Below are 22,001 nucleotides of genomic sequence, written 5' to 3' on the forward strand. Positions count from 1 at the left end.
TATAAATAAACTTTTAAAAATATTTGAACAACATAAAAGGGTATACTCAGAAATGGAAAATTAGCCTATGTTATGAATAGAGATGTGGATGCGCAGTCTACATATAGTTTTTTTAAAATGTTTTATTTATTTTTGATACAGAGAGAGACAGAGCATGAGAGGGGGAGGGGCAGAGAGAGAAAGAGACACAGAACTGGAAGCAGGCTCCAGGCTCTGAGCTAGCTGTCAGCACAGAGCCTGACGCGGGGCTCGAACCCACGAACATGAGATCTGACCTGAGCTGAAGTTGGAGGCTTAACCGACTGAGCCACCCAGGCGCCCCTACATATAGTTTTTAACACTATAGCTCATAAAGAGCTCTTTGGAGAGTAAATCAACACATCATAATGATGACAGCCGGGCCCAGTGTGTCACAAGCCCAGGAAGTGGAGGAAGAAGGGTTTGGCCTGGGAGGAAAAAGAGCTGAAAGTGGTGTTGAGTAGCCCGCGGGGCTCTAGAATGGAAGGCAGTGAAGGCAAATGCTGGGGGTCCAAGGAGACCCACAGGATGGAGGTGTTGGCACTCCCCAAAATTCCAGTCCAGTGCTGGGCCTTTAGGAGTACAGCCTTGCCCTCGGCAGTGGGCATGGCTAGGGGCATCCGCCCCATCCCCCCTGCTCCCTCCCTGCTGCTTGGGTCTGGGGTTGGCAGGGGAGAGCCCGCTTGTCAGGATCCCCACCCAGCTTCTCTTAATGAGCCCCAGCGGAGCCCCAGCTGGCAATCACCGGGCTCCCAGCATGACCTTCACGTTAGGAACAGGCTGTGAACCAGGACGGCACTGCAGCAGCAGGTCTGTCCGGAAGGGCGGTGACTAAGGGCCTGGCAGTGATGCCGAGGGACCAGCGCCCATCCCGACCTCCAGGTCCCTGGGCTCTAAGGAGAGCTAGGGCCTCTGAAAACTCAGGACGGTTTCCTTTCCTGACACTTCCAAGGTGACCGAGACTGCTTTCTCCTCAGGTCCCCGCGGAGTGTGAGGTTTCCCTGGGGGAGAACATTGAGCTGTGGCCGGCCGAAGGAGGTAGTGATCTGGCAGGTAGTGTGAGAACAGGAGGAACAGAGAGGACCCTGGAGGAGGCAGGAAGCTGCAGGCAGGGAGGAGGGGAGGGCCGGGGCAGGGCGGGTCCCAGGAGCCCAGGGAGTTGCTGTGGCCTGCTCTCTGTCAGCCCTGCTCACTCAGGGAATCTGCTGCCCAGGCCCTTGCATCGAGCCATGACTGGATGTGCCTTGCTCAAGCGCTCTTGGTTTCAGGAAGGGTATTAGGTCAAGGAAGGAGACAAGAACAGTTGTAGCAGGACCAACCAGGGCCTTTTCAGAAGCTACTGCCCACAGTCCATGTTCTGCAACCCCCAAATTCATATCCCGACCCCATGCAGAATATAGTCACTCTTTCTCGAGGTCCCCAAAGTCTCTTTCCATTACACCATCAGCTGAAAGTCGAGAATTTCGTCACCTAGGTCAGGGCCAGGTGTAGATGAAGCTCCTTAGGTGTACTTGTGGTTCTCAGATGTGGTTCCGCTCTGGGAATCTGTGCAATGAAAGAGGAGAGAAGTTCGTCCTCCTTGCCCTCACGAGTGGACACAGACGGGCTAAACTGCTATAGACGTCCCTGTTGAAAAAGCAAAACAAGGAGAGACAAAGGAGATCACTGGTCCACCGAAATCCTGAAATTGGGGCACCTGCGTGGCTCCATCTGTTTAGCATCAGACTTCGGCTCAGGTCATGATCTCGTGGTTTATGAGTTCGAGCCCTGCATCAGGCTCTGTGCTGACAGCTAGCAGCCTGGGGCATGCTTTGGGTTCTGTGTCTTCCTCTCTCTCTCTGCGCCCCACCCCTGCTCATGCGAGGGGGCTCTCTCTCAAAAATAAACAAACATTAAAAAAAAACTGCATGTGAATCTACAATTGTCTCAAAAGTGAAGAAAGTAAAACTTAATGAAAAGGTTAAACCAATTATACAATCTCAGGAACTGTGAAATCAGGACCTGAGCTGAAATCAAGAGTCAGATGCTTAAGCGACTGAGGCTCCTAGGCGCCCCTTCCCTTGGCCTTTGAATGTATTGTAGTTTTGCAGGGCGCCCGGGTGGCTCAGTCGGTTAAGCATCTGACTTCAGTTCAGGTCATGATCTTGTGGTTTGTAAGTTTGAGCCCCGTATTGAGCTCTGTTCTGACAGCTCGGAGTCTGGAGCCTGTTTCGGATTCTGTGTCTTCCTCTCTCTCTGCCCTTCCCCTGCTCACACTATCTCTCTCTCTGTCTCAACAATAAATAAACACTAAAAAGAATTTTATAATGTATCACAGTTTTGGGGGAAATAATTAGTGTTTCCATTATCATGCCTATGAAATACTGTTCACAACTAAGCCAAGTGAAGTATTTTATTATTTTTTTAAATTACATTTCATTTCTAACATTACTTTTTGTGTTTGCCTCCTTCTTTCTTTTTTACTTATTTTTCTTTTTTTTGGGGGGGGTGCCTGGGTGGCTCAGTTGGTTAAGCACTTGACTCTTGATTTCAGCTGAAGTCATAATCTCACGATTCATGCTAATAGCACGGAGCCTGCTGGGGATTCTCTCTCTCTCCTTCTCTCTCTCTGCCCCTCCCAATAAATAAATAAACATTTACAAATAAAATAAAATTTATACTTAAGTTTTTTTTAAATAATTTATTTTTAAGTGATCTCTACACCCATTGTGGGGCTTGAACTCACAATCCCAAAGTCAAAAGTCGCACCCTCCATCAACTGAGCCAGCCAGGCACCCCTGCCTCATTCTTATTTGTTTAGTTTTCTCCAAATCTCTGCCCAAAGCTTCACCTACATTCCAACAGCTCCATACAAGGCTTCTTGTTACGATTTTCCATAGGTTCAAATATATCCTGTCCATTATTTTCCTGGAGACATCCATTTAGATTCCTCTGTCCTTTGTCCCTTTGCTCCGATCTGAACTGGTTGGTTTCTAGGTATGATGCACAAAAGGTTTCTGAGAAAAGACACATTCTTTTGTGTGTTTATTTGCTGTTTGGTTCATTTGTTACTTTGAAGATCTGAAAATGTCTTTATATATACTTAACTGATAATGTGGCTAAGCCAAGATTTTGGGTTAAAAGGCACTGTCACTCAGAATGTTGTTTATTTTTCGATGTTGTCATTTAAAAAAAATAAATACAATCCTATTTTATTTTAACAAATGCAGCATCTTATCTCGCTAAGAGTGTTAATTATACTTTTTTGAGGTTTTCTTTTGTTCATCCATCTTGAACTTGGAAGTCTCCCCTGTCCCCTCCCCACTCATGCCCCTTAAAATTAAATTCTAAATAGGCATATTCTGTTGCTAATTAGCCTCCAGTTACCACACTGGATGCACTTGAAATGTTCCTCAGGCTTTAGTCCCTTGATGAGTTTCTAGAAACTGCACACATTCTCACACCCAGATGTGCTGATACCGTGGGTCTGGGGCAGGGCTCAGGAATGTCAGCCCTCCGAGGTGTGCTTACCTGAGTGTCTCCCCCCAGAAGGAGTCATGCCCTGGATGTCTTGGGAATTAAGTCAGATTATAGCTCTGGCTCTATCTCAGACTTTGGAAGTCACCCATCTGGGCTTCAGTTTCCTAATCTTCAAAGCAGAGATAATATCTAGCCACCTTCCTCACCCATGTCATGGGGACTAATTGAGATGATGTCTGAGGAAATCTCTGTAAACCACTCGGATCTCTCAATACGTCAGGACTGTGACGGTCTGTCTGCATGTGCCGTGTGATGCTACTTGGCTTCCCGGCCTCCGCCTGTGAACGGCAGCATTTGGACTGTCCGCTCATCAGTCCCCCGCCGATGGCGGCGTCCACTTGGGGAGATTTGGATCCAGTGGGTCTGGAGTAGGGCCTGAGCATCTCCTTGTTTCAAGACGCTTCCTGAATGAGTCTCATGTGCAGCCTGGGCTGAACCACAGGCTAGGTGATCTGGAAGGCCTCTGTCAATTCTAAAAATAATCCAAGGCCTGCTGGGGATTGCCAGGCCAGAAACACAGATGGTGGTACCGGATGGGCTGGGGCAAGCACAGCAGTTTTTGGCTCCCCCATCTCTGCTCAACTCCGGCAGGACCCTCTCCCGGGCCGGCCGGGCTCACGATTCGCCACGGCTAGAGCAGCTCAAGCTGCAAGGGGTCACAGCTGTGCACCTGGCAGGCAGCCCCAAGACACTGAGCCTTGCAGCCTGCTGAGACTCGGGCAGGCAGCTGCGGGTGGGGTGGGGGGCGGCTGCCTGGGGGGCCGGCTTAGTGCTGAAAAGTTTGCAAACCTTGGGGAGTGAGGACTTCCAGCTGGGAGGCACTGTGTTTTAAAAAAACACATTTTTCCAAAGGTTTTTGAATGCATTAAAGTAACACATGATCAATGTAAAAATCTTCAAAAATATAGAACAAGGTAAGTGTAGGGGGGAAACACAGCTAAAACTCACACAAAATGTTCCTCTCCAGCTATAATCACTGTTGACATTTTGGAATATTTCCAAATGTCCATCCACGTCATGACCCTGACAGTGATGTGCTGAGTGTTTACTCCAGGGCAGGCACAGGCTAAGCTGTGGGTGGGTGGCCTCAGGAGGTCTCCGCAGGACACACGGCGGGAGCCACTCCATGGCTCCATCCTCACAGACACAGGCAACAAGCTACCCAAGGGCGACTCTGGAAGGTGCCAGACTTCAAGCCCAAATCTCTCTGGCCCCAATACTCTACCGTTCACTTCTCCTTTTTAAGTTTGCGTATTTATTTTTGATAGAGAGAAAGCATGGGGGGGTGTTGCAGAGAGAGATAAGGAGAGAGACTCCCAAGCAGGCTCTGCACCATCAGCATAAAGCACAACTCGGGGCTCGAACTCAGGGACTGTTAGACCATGAGCCAAAGTCTGATGCTTAACCGACTGAGCCACCCAGGCACCCCTCTTTTCTTCTTCTTATGTTTATTTTTTTATTTGAGAGAGAGAACAGGAGAAGGGGAGAGAGAAAGGGAGAGAGAGAATCCCAAGCACCCTCCACGCTGTCAGTGCAGAGCCCGATGCAGTGTCCAATCTCAAGAATCGTGAGATCGTGACCTGAGCCAAAATCAAGAGTCTGTCGCTTAACTTTCTGAGCCATGAAGGAAGTTACCACTCACTTCTACCACAGCTAACGTCGGTATGACGTACATTTAAAGCACTGTCCTGCAAAAGTGAATTGTGTCTCTTTCCCCCTAAAATCTCCTGGGCTTTCCCCAGCATCATTAAAATGCTCCTTTAGATTCACTACTAATCAAAGAAAAGCAAATCATAGGGTGCCTGGGTGGCTCAGTCAGTTAAGCAGCCGACTTCGGCTCAGGTCATGATCTCACATTTGTGGGTTCAAGCCCCGTGTCGGGCTCCGTGCTGACAGCTCAGAGCCTGGAGCCTGCTTCAGATTCTGTGTCTCCCTTTCTCTCTGCCCTTCCCCTACTCATGCTCTGTTTTGGTCTCAATAATAAATAAACATAAAAGATTTTAAAAAACAAAGAAAAGCAAATCAAAGGAAGATTCTATTTTCACATAACCTAGTGACAATCCTTAAAAATATTACACACATGTATAGGAGGAGTTTTTAAATGTTCAAATACCTCAATCCAGTAATCCCATTCTTAGAACCGTATCCTAAGGAAGTAGAGAGGGAGGGGAAGTTTTATTTACAAAACCATCCATTGCACCATTATTTAGAGCTGTGAAAAATGCTGTGGAAAATTTCAATGTATAACATGCAGACTTCAGAAAATTATGCCAGCACTACAAATTATAGCATAAAGTATATTTCATGGTACATGAACAAAGTAGGGTATGATCCTGATTTGTCAAGTTTGCAAAATAAATCCATATAAACTAGACAAAAAAAATCAGGGCTTCTTGTTACCCAGTAATGTGTAAAGGTGGGGGACAGAGTGTCTCCAAATGCATGGGCCAAGTTTAGGATGGACTGGCTTTAAATATAGGTATATGGTGTGTCTGGCTGGCTTAGTCAGTAGACTTTGGGGTTGTGAGTTAAAGCCCCATGTGGGCATAGAACTTACATTAAAAGATATATTTAGGTTTATGGCATACTCCCAATTCCCTTTGTGGGGTATGGTACCCAATATACCATGCAGAAGCACGTTCGGCAGCTAGGTAAGTTCAAGGACAGACCTGTGTGAGGGCCAGAAGGGACCTGCCCAAGTAAGATCATGAGTCAGGGAAAAAAAAACAAACTGAGTTCAAACATGTGCCCCAAAACCACAGTGCCAGGGACAGAGGCTCCAAATTACAGGTGCCAATCTGCAAGCAAGTTGCTTCTCCCACAGGGAACTGTGAGGTGCAGCTGCCTGGATAGTGGCAGAAGGCTGTGTTTGTTTAATGATAATTAATGACACTCCTGAGCAATGCGAAGACACCGGGCTTGCACACATGAATAGGAACAGCCTAGAAGAACAGTCCAATAATTGTATGTCTGAGTGGTGGGATTCGTCAATAATTTTTATACTCTATATTTCTGTATTTCCTAAATTTTTTACTCTTAATATATTACCGAAAAATATCTGCCTTAAGGACAATCAAATACAGCAACTGTAAAGAGATGAGTAAAATGAAACCTCATGTGTCTATACGCAGTTTCAACTTTTCTCAACATTCTGCCAATCTTTTTTTTTTTTTAATGTTTTATTTATTTTTGATACAGGAGAGACAGAGCAAGGGAGGGGGAGGGTCAGAGAGAGAAGGAGACACAGAACTGGAAGCAGGCTCCAGGCTCTGAGCTGTCAGCACAGAGCTCAACGCGGGGCTCGAACCCACGAACGTGAGATCTGACCTGAGCCGAAGTCGGAGGCTTAACCGACGGAGCCACCCAGGCGCCCCAACATTCTGCCAATCTTATTTCATCTATCCACACCCCAACTTTGTTTTTTTTTTTCTGGAGTATTTTATTTTATTATTAAAATTTTTTTTACATTTATTTATTTTTGAGAGACAGAGAGTGAACAGGAAAGGGGCAGAGAGAAAAAGAGACAGAGTCTGAAGTGGGATCCAGGCTCTGAGCTAGCAGTCTGCCCAGAGCCCGACTCAGGGCTAGAACCCACGAACCACAAGATAGTGACCTGAGCCAAAGTCAGACGCTCAACCAGCGGAGCCACCCGGGCACCCCATGTTGTCTGCAGCATTTTAAAGGAAATTCCAATTGTCCTATCTGAGTCAGGCTAGTGGAAGCCCCTTGTGCTTTTTTGAAATGACTCCACTTGTCTTTTACAGCTTCTGTGCTTTTTGACACAATTTGATGTCGCTGCTTGTGATGAATTTGTTTTTAAATGGTCACCAATTCCTTCCATTCCTGTATGCATGTCCCTTTGCAATAAAACTGCAGCTTCTCCCATCAAGCTGGGACTTCCATTTGAGATGATGAAAATGTTCTAAAATCGACTGTGGTGATAGTCACACTTATCTGCAAATATACTAACAGCCACTGAGTTGAACACTTGCAATTGTACGTGAATTACATTTCGACATAGCTGCTTAAAAATTTTGCGTAGGGGCACCTGGCTGGTTCGGTGGGCAGAGCACAAGACTCTTGACCTTGGGATTGTAAATTCGAGCCCCAGGTTGATTTTTGCTGCATAAGCAAACTTAAAAATAAAATCTTTAAAAAAACAAATATAAATAAAATTTTGTGTAAGGAAATCAATTACATTAAGATAAGCTTAACTATTTTATTTTACTATTTTTTCAAGGAAGTTTGACTAAAAAGTCATTTTTAGTTTTCAATAGCAGAAAAAATACACATACCACACATCACACCTCACTAACATCTTCTATAGTAGAACTTTGTAATAAGACTTTAGATTTTCTTGGATGATGTAAAATAAGCAAGAATTGTTTTTAAGTTTATTTATTTATTTTGAGGTATTGTAGTTTGCATGCACAAAATAGGAGAGGGGAGGGGCAGAGAGTAGGGAAGAGGTACAGAGAGAAAGGGAGAGATAATGCCAAGCAGGCTCCACACTGTCAGTGCAGAGCCTGACACGGGGCTGGAGATCACAAACCGTGAGATCATGACCTGAGCTGAAACCAAGAGTAAGATGTTCAACCAACTGAGCCACCCAGGCATCCCAAGAACTTTTTTTTTTTAATGTTTTAATGCTTTTTATTTATTTTTGAGAGACAGAGAGAAACAGCACAACAGGGGAGGGTCAGAGAGAGAGGGAGATGGAATCCAAAGACAGGCTCCAGGCTCTGAGCTAGCTGTCAACACAGAGCCCTATGAGGGGCTAGAACCTACGAACCGTGAGATCGTGACCTGAGCTGAAGCTGGAAGCTTAACCGACTGAGCCACCCAAGAACTTGCTTTAAAGGGAAGACTAAAGTTTGCTTTCCTTACATTAGAGACTTACGCTGGAGGTGACATCCTTTGTGGACTGAAGGAACCACACAAGAAAGCATGTTAATTAGTTAAGCAAAATGCACTCTTCACAGGAAAACAAAATTTTCTATTCAAAAGAGCATTGTTAATTATGATTGGATGATTATATCTATATCTAATCATGCTAATGTATCATGAGTTGTAGTTAAAATTTTTATGCAGGGTTTCCCTGAGACTTAAAAATCATTCCAAGGGGCACCTGGCTGACTCAGTCACTAGAGCATGCCACTATATCTCAGGGTTGTGAGTTCAAGCCTCATATTGGGCATGGAGCTTGCTTTTTAAAAAAAATCATTCCAAGAGTTCTTCTGGAACAAAAAGATTGGGAAAGACTGCTCTTTAGGTGATCATTTATGCTTTCATTTTTTTCCTTATGACAACATCAGCAAATACACTCATGTGCTCATATTTCCACGTTTCTTACCCAAAGGATAGCATACCATGCACTTTTGTGTACTTTGCTTTTTTTTTTATTTAGCAGTATATCCTGGAATCATCCCATAGAAGTGGATAGGTATGTGAGACAGCTGTAACAGAATACCACAGACTGGATGGCTTATGCAGCAAAAATTAATTTTCTTCCAGTTCTGGGGGCTGGAAGTCCAAGATCAAGATGGCAGCATGGTCAATTTCTGGTGAAAGCTCTCTGCCTGGTGGGTACATGGCCTCCTGCTTGCTGTGTCCTCACATGGCAGTGGGAGAGAGTAAGCTCTCTGGTGTCCTTTTTTATTTATTTTTTTTTAACGTTTATTTATCTTTGAGACAGAGAGAGACAGAGCTTGAGTGGGGGGGGGCAGAGAGAGAGGGAGACACAGAATCCAAAGCAGGCTCTAGGCTCTGAGCTGTCAGCACAGAGCCCAAACTTACAGACAGTGAGATCATGACCTGAGCCGAAGTTGGCAGCTTAACCGACTGACCCACCCAGGCGCCCCTGGTGTCCCTTCTTACAAGGGCACTAATCCTACCATGGGGGACCCATCCTCATGACCTTACCTAAACCTACCTCCCAAAGGTACCATCTCCAGATATGATCACATACGGGTTAATTAAGGCTTCAAGGGATAAACTTCGAGGGTATACAATTCAGTCCGTAGCCATAGAGATTCTAGTTGCTTTTTACACCTATGCAGTACTTGATTGCATGAATGTAACATTTAACCAGTTCATTACTGATGGACTTTTGTATTGTTTACAGTCTTTTTTTTTTAATTACAAATAGTGCTACAAAATGCTCTTTGTCTGTATGTTAGATCATAATCTTACCTGTGAGTCTTTGGGATAGATTTCCTAGAAGTAGGATTGCTAAATCAAAGGGTAAATACATATTTAGTTTTGCTAGATATTGCCAAATTGCCTTCCATAAAGATTGTATCACTTTGCGTTCCATGAGAAACATATAAGAGAGCCCAACTCCTCACACCTCGCCATCAGTGTATGTTGTCAAACTTTTGGATTTTTGCCAATCTGATAGGGAAATGTTATTTCAGGGTAATTTTAATATGCACTTCCTTTATTATAAAAAAAAGATTGAGCATCTTTGCCATTTGCATTTCTTTTCCTATCTATGTTCATATATTTGTCTCATTTTAAAAATCAGGAATACTTCATATCATATACTAAGAGCATTAACCCTTTGTGATATAAATTGTCAATACTTTTTCCCAGTTCATCTGTTTGTCTTTTGAAAATTTATGTTCTCTCTCTTTGTCTCTGCAAAAACATATTTATATCTACATAGTAAAGTTTATTAATCTTTTGTTCTCTTTCTTCTGATTTGTAATATTGTTTCCCCCACTCCCAAGTTGTAAGGAAATGCACTCCCATTTCTTCCTAGTATTTACAGGTTTTCATTTTTCATATTTATGTATTTATTTTTTTAATGTTTATTTATTTTTGAAGCGGGGGGGGGAAGAGAGAGGGGAACAGAGGATCTGAAGTGAGCTCTGCACTGATAGCAGCGAGCCCAATGTGGGGCTCGAACTCATGAACTGTGAGATCATGACTGACACCAACACACTGAACCACCCAGGTGCCCCCATTTTTCACATTTAGATCTCCTACTCATTTATTATTTATTCCAGTGCATGAGAATAATGAATCTCATGTTATCTTTTTCCATACGGGTACACAGTTTTCTCAACACCATTTATTTAAAAGTTTGTCTTTTCCCCTGCTGATTTGAGATACATCCTTCATTGCGTGCCAAATTTCCTTTTGCACTTAAGTCTATTTCTGGATTTTCTCTCTCACTCTCACTTTTTTTAAGTGGGCTCCATGCCCAATGTAGGGCTTGAACTCATGACCCCGAGAGGGAGAGTCACATGTTCCACCGACTGAGCCAGACAGGCACCCCTATTTCTGGATTTTCTATTCAATTCCATCCATCTGTCTGTCTATCTGTTCACATGTCACTCCTATACTGTTTTAGTTATAGAGACTTTAACGTTTTAATGTCTTGGAGGCTAGCTTCTCCATGTTTCTATTTCATCAAGGAATGTACTAGCTCTTCTTCCTTGTTTATTCTTCCATAACCTATCTATATTATAAACTTGTTCAGCTCTATAAAGCTGAAAAAGCATGGGGCGCCTGGATGGCTCAGTCAGTTAAGCATCTGACTTCAGCTCAGGTCATGATCTTGCAGTTTATGAGTTCGAGCCCCGCATCGGGCTCTGTGCTGACAGCTGGGAGCTTGGGGCCTGCTTTGATTCTGTGTCTCCCTCTCTCTGCCCCTTCCCTGCTCACACTGTCTCTCAATTTCTCTCTCTCTCAAAAAAAAAAAAATTAAAAAGAAGATAAAAACGAGAAAGCAAAACCCAATGGTTATTTCCATTGAAATCAAAATTAATGTATCACATATATTAGGGAGAATTGACATCTTTATGATAACAAGCTTTTCTATTCAAGCGTATGATACATCTTTCCATTTGTTCAAGTCTGCTTTTGTATCTTTTATGTACACTTTGTAGTTTTTACCAATATAGCTTTTGCACATTTTGTTTAGATCTACACCAGATACTTTTTTTGCTAGTTTATTTTTATCTTTTTATGCTTATTTATTTACTTTGAAAGAGAGTGTCTGAGCAAGCATAATTGGGGGAGGAGCAGAGAGAGGCAGAGAGAGAGAATCCCAAGCAGGCTCCACACTGTCAGCACAGAGCCTAGCTCGGGGCTGGAACTCATGAACCATGAGATCATGACCTGAGCTAAAATTAAGAGTCGGATGCTTAACCAACTAGCCACCCAGGCTCCCCTTGCTACTTTATTTTTAATGATTTAAAAAAAATTTTTTTAAACTATGTGCCCAACATGGAGCTTGAACTCACCACCCAGGAGATCAAGAGTCACATGCTCTTCCAACTGAGCCAGCCAAGCACCCCTTTGCTATTTTAAATGAATCTTCTCTTTCATTATATTTTCTAATTGCTTAGTGTTTGTACATATGAAGTTTGTTGATTTCTAATGTTGACTTTATAGCATGTTACTTTACTAAGTGCTCTTATTGTGATTATTCTCCTTTCAACTCTTTTGGATGTTTCACCTGAATAATTATATTATCTGCAAACAGCGATAGTTTTTGCTTTACGTTTTTTTGTGGTTTTGTTTTTGCTGTGAAAAGCATTATTGTTTCCATTTGGTGTAAGGTTTGGGAGAGGGCAACAGGGTGGTTGAAAGCCTCCAGGTGGCTGTAGGGGGAGGTTCAGGCAGAAGACCGGACAATAGGGGGCGCCAGAGGGGCCCCTTCAAAGGCTGCTGGGCTATGTAGACTATTAGTCTTACTTGAGGGGTGAGCTTTTTTTTTAATGTTTATTTTTGAGAGAGAGAGATAGAGAGACAGAGCACAAGCTGGGAAGGGACATAGAGAGAGGGAGACACAGAATCGAAAGCAAGCTCCAGGCTCTGAGCTGTCAGTACAGAGCTCAACGTGGGGCTTGAACTCACGAACCATGAGATCATGACCTGGACGCTTAACTGATTGAGCTACCCAGGTGCCCCAAGGGTGAGCCTTTTAAAGAGTTCCTGGTCCAACCTGGTGGCTGACTAGACTGTGTAGGCAAATCAGGTGGTCACCATCATCTTGACGAGTTTCTTCTCCTCATCTAGGAAGCGGTTCTCCAGAAAGTCTCAGACGTGGGGGTCTGTGTGGGCAGCTGTCAAAGGGCCTGGTTCAGGTTTTCTCCAGGGGCACAGTGTTTTCTTTTTCTTCTTCTTCTCCTTTTCTCTCCTCCTCCTCCTCCTCCTTCTTCTTTTACTTATTTATTTTTTAACATTTATTTATTTTCGAGAGACAGAGAGAGACAGATCATGAGCAGGGAAGGGGCAAAGAGGGACACAAATAATCAGAAGCAAGCTCCAGGTTCTGAGCTGTCAGCACAGAGCCCAACACAGGGCTCGAACCCACCAACTGTGAGATCATGACCTGAGCTGAAGTTGGACGCTCAACTGACTGAGTCACCCAGGCATCCCTCCTTCTTCTTCTTTTAATCTATTTAGTTATTTTGAGAGAGAGAGAGAGAGAGAGAGCACAAGCAGTGGAGGGCCAGAGAAAGAAGGAGTTCTCACTGCACTGACAGCACAGAGTCTGATGCGGGGCTCAAACTCACCAACTGTGAGATCATGAGATCATGACGTGAGCCAAAACCAACAGTCCAACGCTTAATGGACAGAGCCACTGCAGCGTCCCAGGGGACAGTTTTCTGTGGTGTTCAGGGCATAGCACCACTCATCTTGGGGTGGCTTCTGCGGGTCTAGAAAAGAGCCACACCCTCCAGAGCCACACAGCATGCTCAAAATAGAAGCTCAGGAGAGAAAGGTGCTGGAGGCCAGCAGATGCAGGTGGTTGACAATGGTCTCCATGATGGTGGAATAATTCAAATTTAGGAGCTCAAGTTGGTTGGTGATAAAAGGACAAAAAATGGTGTTAGCTGGTCTGGGAGGCAAGGGAATGGAGGAGAAGATGGTCTGGAGATGGGAATGGAGAGGATATTGAGGGTGTTCCTAGGCAGGAAGAAGGGGAATCCCCGGATCTGTTCCATCAAAACGCTGTTTAAGTAAAAGGCAGATGTGCAGCCTCCCAGGTGGGCTGCTAAATAGAGATCCTTTTTTCTCTTCTTTTCCAAGTATTATATTTCTTATCTAAAATGCCTTCTCTTATGCATGTGTTGGCTAATACTTCCAAAATCATATTAAATCATAGGGGAGGTAGCAGCACCATTCCTGACTTCAATACTTCTATATTAAGTAAGATGCTAACTTTTGGGCAGTTAAATATATAAAACCGGGTTTGAATTATGTCAAGTGCTTTTTTCCCATTATCTTGTAGGTCTTCCTGGAAACAGACAAAAGATCAACTTTGGGGAAGGTGATTCCAGGGAATAAGAGTGAGGCATAAGAAGGAGAAAAAGGGAGGGGCACCTGGCTGGCTTAGTTGGTAAAGTATGTGACTCTTTTTTTTTTTAATGTTTATTTATTTTTAGAGAGAGAGGAGACAGAGCATGAACAGGGGAGGGGCAGGGATGGAGGCACAGAAACTGAAGCAGGCTCCAGGCTCCAAGCCATCAGCACAGAGCCCGACGTGGGGCTCGAACCCACAAATGTGAGATCATGACCTGAGCTGAAGTCTGAAGCTTAACCAACTGAGCCACTCAGGCGCCCCTAAAGTATGTGACTCTTGATCTCAGGGTTGTGAGTTCAAGTCCAACATTGGGTGTAGCGCTTACTTAAATTTAAAAAAGTGAGAGAGGCACCTGGGTGGCTCAGTAGGTTAAGCATCTCAGATCATGGGCTCATGGCTCATGAGTTTGAGCCCCGCATCAGGCTCTGTGGTGACAGCTCAGAGCCTGGAGCCTGCTTCTGATTCTGTGCCCCTCCCCCACTCGTTCTCCCTCTCTCTCAAAAATAAATAAACATTTAAAATTTTTAAAAAGAAACAGGGTTGGGGGCGCCTGGGTGGCTCAGTCGGTTAAGCCTCCGGCTTTGGCTCAGGTCAGATCTCACATTCATGGGTTTGAGCCCCGCGTCGGGCTCTGTGCTGACAGCTAGCTCAGAGCCTGGAGCCTGCTTCCGATTCTGTATCTCCCTCTCTCTGACCCTCCCCCTTTCATGCTCTGTCTCTCTCTGTATCAAAAATAAATAAAAAACATTAAAAAATTTAAAAAGAAACAGGGTTGATGGGGGTGGGAGAGAGGGGAAATCGGTGATAGGCATGGAAGAAGGCACTTGTTGGGATAAGCACTGGGTGTTTTATGGAAACCAACTTGACAGTAAACTATAAAAAAATTTTTTTAAAGAGAGAGAAACAAGGAAAAAAGAGAAAGCTAGTACAAGGATGCATTGATGAACTGGCCACCACAATATGTAACTAGTGCTTGATTCTGCAGGACCATATGAGGAGCCTAGAGAAGCTTTTATCCACTGGCTGTGTATTATCCCCCATTGCTGGCGATTCCTCACACTTCAGGGTGGCACATGTATAAATGTGTCACAGAGGTCCTGGAGCAAACTATACTTATTATCTCACAGCTTATGGGTCAGGAATGCAGGAGTAAATTAGCTGAGTGGTCTTGGCTCAGAGTCTCTCATGTGGTTGTAGTCACGGTATCTATAGGTTCTATAGTCATTTGAAGGCTTCGTTGGGGTTGGAGGGTTCACTTTCAAGATGATTCATTCACATGGATATTGGCTGGAAGCCTCAGTTCCTGATCACATGGGCCTCTCCAATGGTTGCTTGAGTGTTCTCACAACATGGCAGCTAACTTCCCTCAGAACAAGTAATCTACAAGGGGAAGAGAAATTAGGCTCCTCCTCCTGAAACTAGGAATATAAAAGAATTTGTGGATGTATTTTTAAAGATATTTTATTTTTTATTGTTCTTGTTTTTTAATGTTTATTTTGGGGGGGGGAGGGGCAGAGAGAGAAGAACACACAGAATCTGAAGCAGGTTCCAGGCTCCGAGCTATCTATCAGCACAGAGCTTGACGTAGGGTTTGAATTCATGAGCCTGAGTAGAAGTTGGACACTTCGCTGACTGAGCCACTCAGGCACCCCTAAGTTTTTAAATTTTTTTAAATGTTTATTTATTTATATTTGAGGGGGAGAGAGAGCATGAGCACGAGCAGGGGAGGGACACAGAGAGAGAATCCCAAGCAGGCTCCTCACTGACAGTACAGAGCCCAACACAGGGCTTGAACTCACAAACTGTAAGATCATGATCTGAGCTGAAATCAAGAGTGGGATGCTTAACCGATGAAGCTACCCAGGTGCCCCAAGATTTTCTTTATAAATAATCTTTACACCCAACTTGGGGCTCCAGCTTACAGCCCTGAGATGAAGAGTCACATGCTCTACCAAATGTGTGGACCTATTTTAAATTCAGCACAACACACCATGATAATATAGTTCCAGTACCTCTGGACTATCTGAACATCCTGTAGAACATCACTTCAGTCCACTATAACAATACATCATGTTAATTGGACCGTATGAGGAAGAAATGGCAAGTCATGCTCTCCAGAGAAGTGGGGTTAAATCCTTGGGAGATTCTGGGTCCCGCCATATTCGTGAAGTGTTTAAGGATCCATTGATAAGGAGGCACAGCACTTTAATAACCATGTTGGGTGTTAGAGATAGACTGTTTCATACTAGGGAGAACTCACTGCTCTGACCTATTTATTGGATCACTTGGAAGGCTGACAACATTGAGGGGGGCCCAGGACAAGAACTGATTCCCATGACAACACAAGCAACCCTGCCATTGGACCATGTAATCCAGGAGATCTTGTGATAATGGAGGTGCCTATGGTGAGAGAAGACGTGTGAGGAGGGTATGGCAAATCCACCCACTGAGCCAGCCAGGTGCCCCAATACTGGAATACATTTCAAGCTGCTATTAGAGGAAGTACTAGAGTGCCACCTCGTCTTTCAAAATCAGAGAGAAAAAGAAAATACCGCTTATGTAAGTTTGCTGAGAACAATAACACAAAATGATCAGAAGCAAGAAAATCCATAGTAAACTGCAAAAGGAAAGTGAACTTGTTAGAGGAAATAAGACTTACGCTGATAAATTGTCATCTCCTCTATACCTCATATTTCATATTTCCCCAATTGGAAATTGGGCCAAAGGTGTCTATGACAACTGATTTGTCTGTATAATCAGGAGCAGACAGGACAACTGTAGTTGTGTCCCTGTTTCATAGATGAGGAAACCAAGACTTCACGACATGAACTTGACCTTTCCAGAATCACATAGTAATTATCAGAGCCCAAATGCAAGTCCAAATCCTCATGACTTTGGATTTTGCGTGTTCTCCACCTTAAGAACAGCAGGAAAGATGGGTTCCTTGCATAATTTTATTTTTAAATCCAAAAAAGGCTTATTAATCATTTATTGGGATGATTCAGTGGGGTTTTTATAGATGGGAAAATTCTTTAACTCATGGAATTGAGTCAGCTGTGTTCTCTTGCTCAAATCGTAACTCATCCATAAAAATGACTTAACTACATATTTACAAAAAGACTAAATAACATAGTTGGGAAAATTCACTATGACCACAGAAAATACATCAGGAACACACCGTAGCAATGCAAACAGCACTTCAAACGTATACTTCCATATTAAGCTTTGTGGTACATGCCAGGAAACTTCTGGACCACCTGGAAGGAATATTCATTCCTTCAGAAATAGTAAACCAAAAAACACAACCTGGGAAAACATTTCATCAGGTAGTTAATGCCTTGTAAAAGGAATCCAAAACAAAAATGTAAATATTTTCTGCAAACTACTTGCTGATGAGTAATATAATAAATACTACAATACTATAAACACCTTGTTTCCACACCAGCTTTGTAAATTTGTTTGAGTGATACATGTGACATTTGAAACACTTCATCCCTACTTTGTAGAGCAGAGTGGAGTGGTATAAAGCAGTGAGGACACGGCAAACAGTATTTGCTGCAAGCACTAAACTCGGACATGACAGTGTGAAAGGGTACAAGGCACTATGTACACTTAGCATGGCTATCTATGTTCCATTAAAACTTGATTTATCAACTCTGAGATTTGAGTTTGCTATAATTTTCATGACACAACTATTATCTTTCTTTGATTTATTTGGGGAACCATTTAAAAATGTAAGAAAAAAACCATTCTTAGTGCACAGGACCTATGAAAACAGGCAGGAGGCTAGAGTCTGCCTGCTCTGAACCATTGCCTCTCTTTGCCTGATGTTGCAAGTCACCAAACAGTAGTAAATATAAACTCACCTCAATGAACTTCCCTTCTCTTTGACTCCTTAAGTCCTGGCTGAATTGATTGACCCTGATGCCTTCAAATCAGCTGGGTTTTGTTGTTGTTGTTTTATTTTAGCATTTTATCCAACATTTATAGTGGTTCTTTTTTTTTTTTTTTTGGTTTATTTATTTTGAGAGAGAATGAGAGGGAAAGACCATGACTGGAAGAGGAACAGAGAGAGAGAGGGGGAGAGAGAATCCGAAGCAGGCTCCACACTGACAGCACAGAGCCCAATGTGGGGCTTGAACTCATGAACCATGAGATCATGACCTGAGCCAAGATCAAGAGCTGGATGCTTAACCAACTGAGCCACCCAGGGACCCCTATAGTGTGGTTCTTGATGAAAAAGTCAATTTGACATTACTATTTCATTAGAATGGAGGGGCGCCTGGGTGGCTCAGTCGGTTGGGCATCTAACTTCAGCTCAGGTCATGATCTCATAATCGGTGGGTTTGAGCCCCATGTCGGGCTCTGTGCTGACAGCTCAGAGCCTGGAGCCTGTCTTCAGATTCTGTGTCTCCTCTCTCTGCTCCTCCCTCACTTGCTCTCTGTCTCTGTCTCTCAAAATAAAATAAAGATATAAATAAAATTGGGATGGAAAGCAGAAGTCTATATACATTAATTTTAATCTGCTACTCTCACTATCATGAGGCTCTCCACATTGACAAACATTTTCACAAGGTCATAATATTCCATTGGATGAATGCATCATGATTTTATTGTCCCCTATTTGGGGACAATGAGATTGCTTCCAGCTTTTTAGTATGATGAATACACTTCTGTAGGTTTGCTTGTGCACCTGGTTATTTTCTTAGTATAAAATCCTAGAAGTATATAGATGAGTGTACCCATTAAAGGTGTTTCACAGCTATTGCCAAACTTCCCTTCAGAAACGTGACACGTGGCCATGCCCAGCGGCTGTAGGTTTTACAGCACAGGGCCCAGTGCTGGGTGTTGTGATTGTTGTCTGCCTTTGGCAATCTAGGATATGAAAAATGGTATCTCTTGCTGTTTCAGTTTGTATTTCTTGAAGGCTGATAGGTGTGGCTGGCTGATAATGGCTCACTCCCAAAGACATGTCCAAGTACTAATCCCTGGAACCTGTGAATGTTACCTTATAAGGAAAAGGGGGTCTTGCAGATGTGATTAAGTTAAGGATCTTGAGTGGGGAGATTATCCAAGATTATCTGGGTGGGCCCTAGATGACATCACAAGTGTCCTTCCTAATAAGAAGGAAGCAGAGAGAGATTTGACAGACAAAGGAGGAGGCAATGTGACCACAGAGGCTGACTGTGGCGTGATGGGATGTGACAGAATGCTGGCAGCTACCAGAAGCTGGAAGAGTCAAGGAATATATTCTCCCTAGAGCCACAGGAGGGAATTTGGCCCTGCCAATGCCTTGATTTTGATTTAGTGAAACTCATTTTGGACTTCTGGTCTCCACGGCAGCGAGAGAATGCATTTCTGGTGTTTTTAGCCACCAAGTTTGTGGTGATTTGTTACAGCAACCATGGCAAACTAATACAATAGGGTTTTCATACGTTTTGAGGAACACATGAAAAACTTTCTTTTAAAAACATATAGGGGTGCCTGGGTGGCTAAGTCGGTTGAGTTTCAGACTCTTGATTTCGGCTCAGGTCATGGTCTTTCATGAGTTTGAGCCCCAATTCGGGCTCTGTGCTGACAGCTAAGAGCCTCTTAGGATCATCTCTTTCTCTCTCTCTCTGCCCTTCCCCCCCTCTCATGCTTATGCTTTCTCTCTCTCTCTCTCTCAAAAAATAATAAACTTCGGGGCGCCTGGGTGTCTCAGTCAGCTGTGTTCAACTTCAGCTCAGGTCATGATCTCACGGTTTGTGGGTTTGAGTTCTGTGTAGGGCTTTGTGCTGACAACTCAGAGCCTGGAGCCTGCCTTGGATTCTGTGTCTCCTTCTCTCTCTGCTCCTCCCTTTTTGGTGCTCTGTCTCTCAAAAATAAATGTAAAAAATTTTTTTAAAAAATAATAAACCTAAAAAAATACCCATCACCCATGTAAAAAAAACCGTAAAATTGAAACATCACACATTAGGGGCGCCTGGGTGGCTCAGTCGGTTAAGCGTCTGGCTTCGGTTCAGGTCATGATCTCACAGTTCGTGAGTTCGAGCCTCGCGTCGGGCTCTGTGCTGACAGCTAGCTCAGAGCCTGGAGTCTGTTTCGGATTCTGTGTCTCCCTCTCTCTCTGACCCTCCCATGCTCCTGCTGTCTCTCTATCTCTCAAAAAAAAAAAAAAGAAAGAAAGAAACATCACACATTAATATGAACAATATAATTCTGTATGTGTGAAAATAAATCTGAATGTTTGTGTATGTGTTTACATATGCCCAGGGGAAATGTCTAGAAGGATGCACCCAACCAATAACAATGTTTAACAGGAGGGAGGTGCGGCAAAGTACTTTTACTTTTTACTCAAGATAACTACCAGAGATCCATGGATATTGTTTGAAGCAGCTTTGAGATTGGCTTCAAGTATTGATTATGTAAACAAGAGATAAGGCATCTCTCTGGTTGCTACAAACATCAAAATATGTAGAAAGCAGAACAAGACAGGCTCTTTCCTCTCACGTCTCCACTTTCTCGGATGTATGTTGATAACTTGCGCACCTTCTCAGACTTTTTTCTGCGCAGGAGCAAATACACATATGCAACTAAAAAAATTTTTTTTTAATTTTTAATGTTTTTTATTTTTGAGAGACAGCGCGAGAAGGGGAGGGTCAGAGAGAGAGGGAGACACAGAATTCGAAGACAGGCTCCAGGCTCTGAGCTGTCAGCACAGAGCCAGACACCGGGCTGGAACCCACAAACCAGGAGATTATGCCCTGAGCCAAAGTCGACGCTCAACCAACTGAGTCACCCAGGTGGCCCAACATATGCAATTTTTAAAAGACTAAAATGAATGAATGCCATACATACTGACTTTCATTTAATGTTTCTCCAAAACTCAGTCTAGGAACCGTATGTGCAGGAGCCTCATTCTGTTGGGCTGGTTGCTGCACCGAAGCTCTCTGTAATCAAGACCCAGAACTCATTTCACCAACCTCTCCGCTGCTTTGCACTTCCTTGTATCTGTGACTTTGTCCCTTTGGGGAGGAATCGCTGTAGAAAACTCCCCTGGCAGTTTTGAAAATAGTTTTAGGTTTTCTCATATTGCCTTTCAGTCTGCTCTTAAAATGGGTGCTCTCACCACTAAACGTTCGCTACTGTGGAAGGCACGAGATCTACTTTTTAAAACTTTTCCGAACTGGTTGGAGAAGGATGCTAGCTTAATATAATTAATTGTAACAGGCATTTCTTTAAGCATGAGGCTGGTTGGATATTTTTTATATGCTCCTTGGCTACCGAGGCAGTTTTGCGAACGACTTCAGAGATTACCAGCACACAATTTTTCTTCGAGACGAACTAAATCCGAATCCTTTCTGAAACCAAGACTTAGTTGCTCGTTTAAGGAAGGACTCGGTTCGGACCATGGGGCAAAGGTGATCTATGGGATTTTAGTGGCGGGTGACTGTCGGCACCTGAACAAGGTCAAAAACGCGGGCTAGGGAAGGGACGCGTTGGAACCCCACCGGAGGAGGAGCAGAAGGCCGCCCGGCGTATTCAGGGGTGCCATAAATTTGCCCGATCCTCTGCCCTACGCATCTGGCGAGCGCGAGCAGGCTGGCAGTGTCCGGTGCTCCCGAGGAAGTCCAGGCAGCGAGCCTAAGCGGCCGGTCTGTGCGTCCGAAGCTTTCCCGCAGGGGGCAGTGTCGCCCGCCAGCGCGCTGAAGCGGTGGGAGGGGGGGTGTGGGAGCGGAGGAGTTCTGGGGGTTCTTTGGAAGAAAGTTAGGGGATGCTTAGGGGGTGGGGGCTGTGGGCCGGAGGAAGAGGGAGGGCCGTCGGGGGTGTGTGGCGAGGCGCAGGGGAGGGGGCCAGGGGGCGCGGGAGGTGCGCGCGGCGGGGAAGCGCAGCCCCCGGAAGGTGTAAGTGAGCGGTGTGCGAGTGTGAATGCGAGTGAGTGTGTGCGCGCCCAAGCTCTCCGGGTTCCGCGAGGCGCGCGGGTGTCAGCTTGCAGCCGGGGCTCCTCCCTCTGGCCCCCCTGCCCAGCCCGGCGATCCCTCCTTCCTTCGCCGCTCGCCCCTCCCCGGCGGGCCAGGCGCTGGGACGCCCCGGCGGAGCAGGCGGCGGCGGCGGCGGCGAGTTGGGGAGCCCTCGGCTGGGCGCTGCCGGAGGGGCCCGA

The sequence above is a fragment of the Suricata suricatta genome, chromosome 4 (genome assembly GCF_006229205.1).
Source record: "Suricata suricatta isolate VVHF042 chromosome 4, meerkat_22Aug2017_6uvM2_HiC, whole genome shotgun sequence".
Taxonomy (NCBI): Eukaryota; Metazoa; Chordata; class Mammalia; order Carnivora; family Herpestidae; genus Suricata; species Suricata suricatta.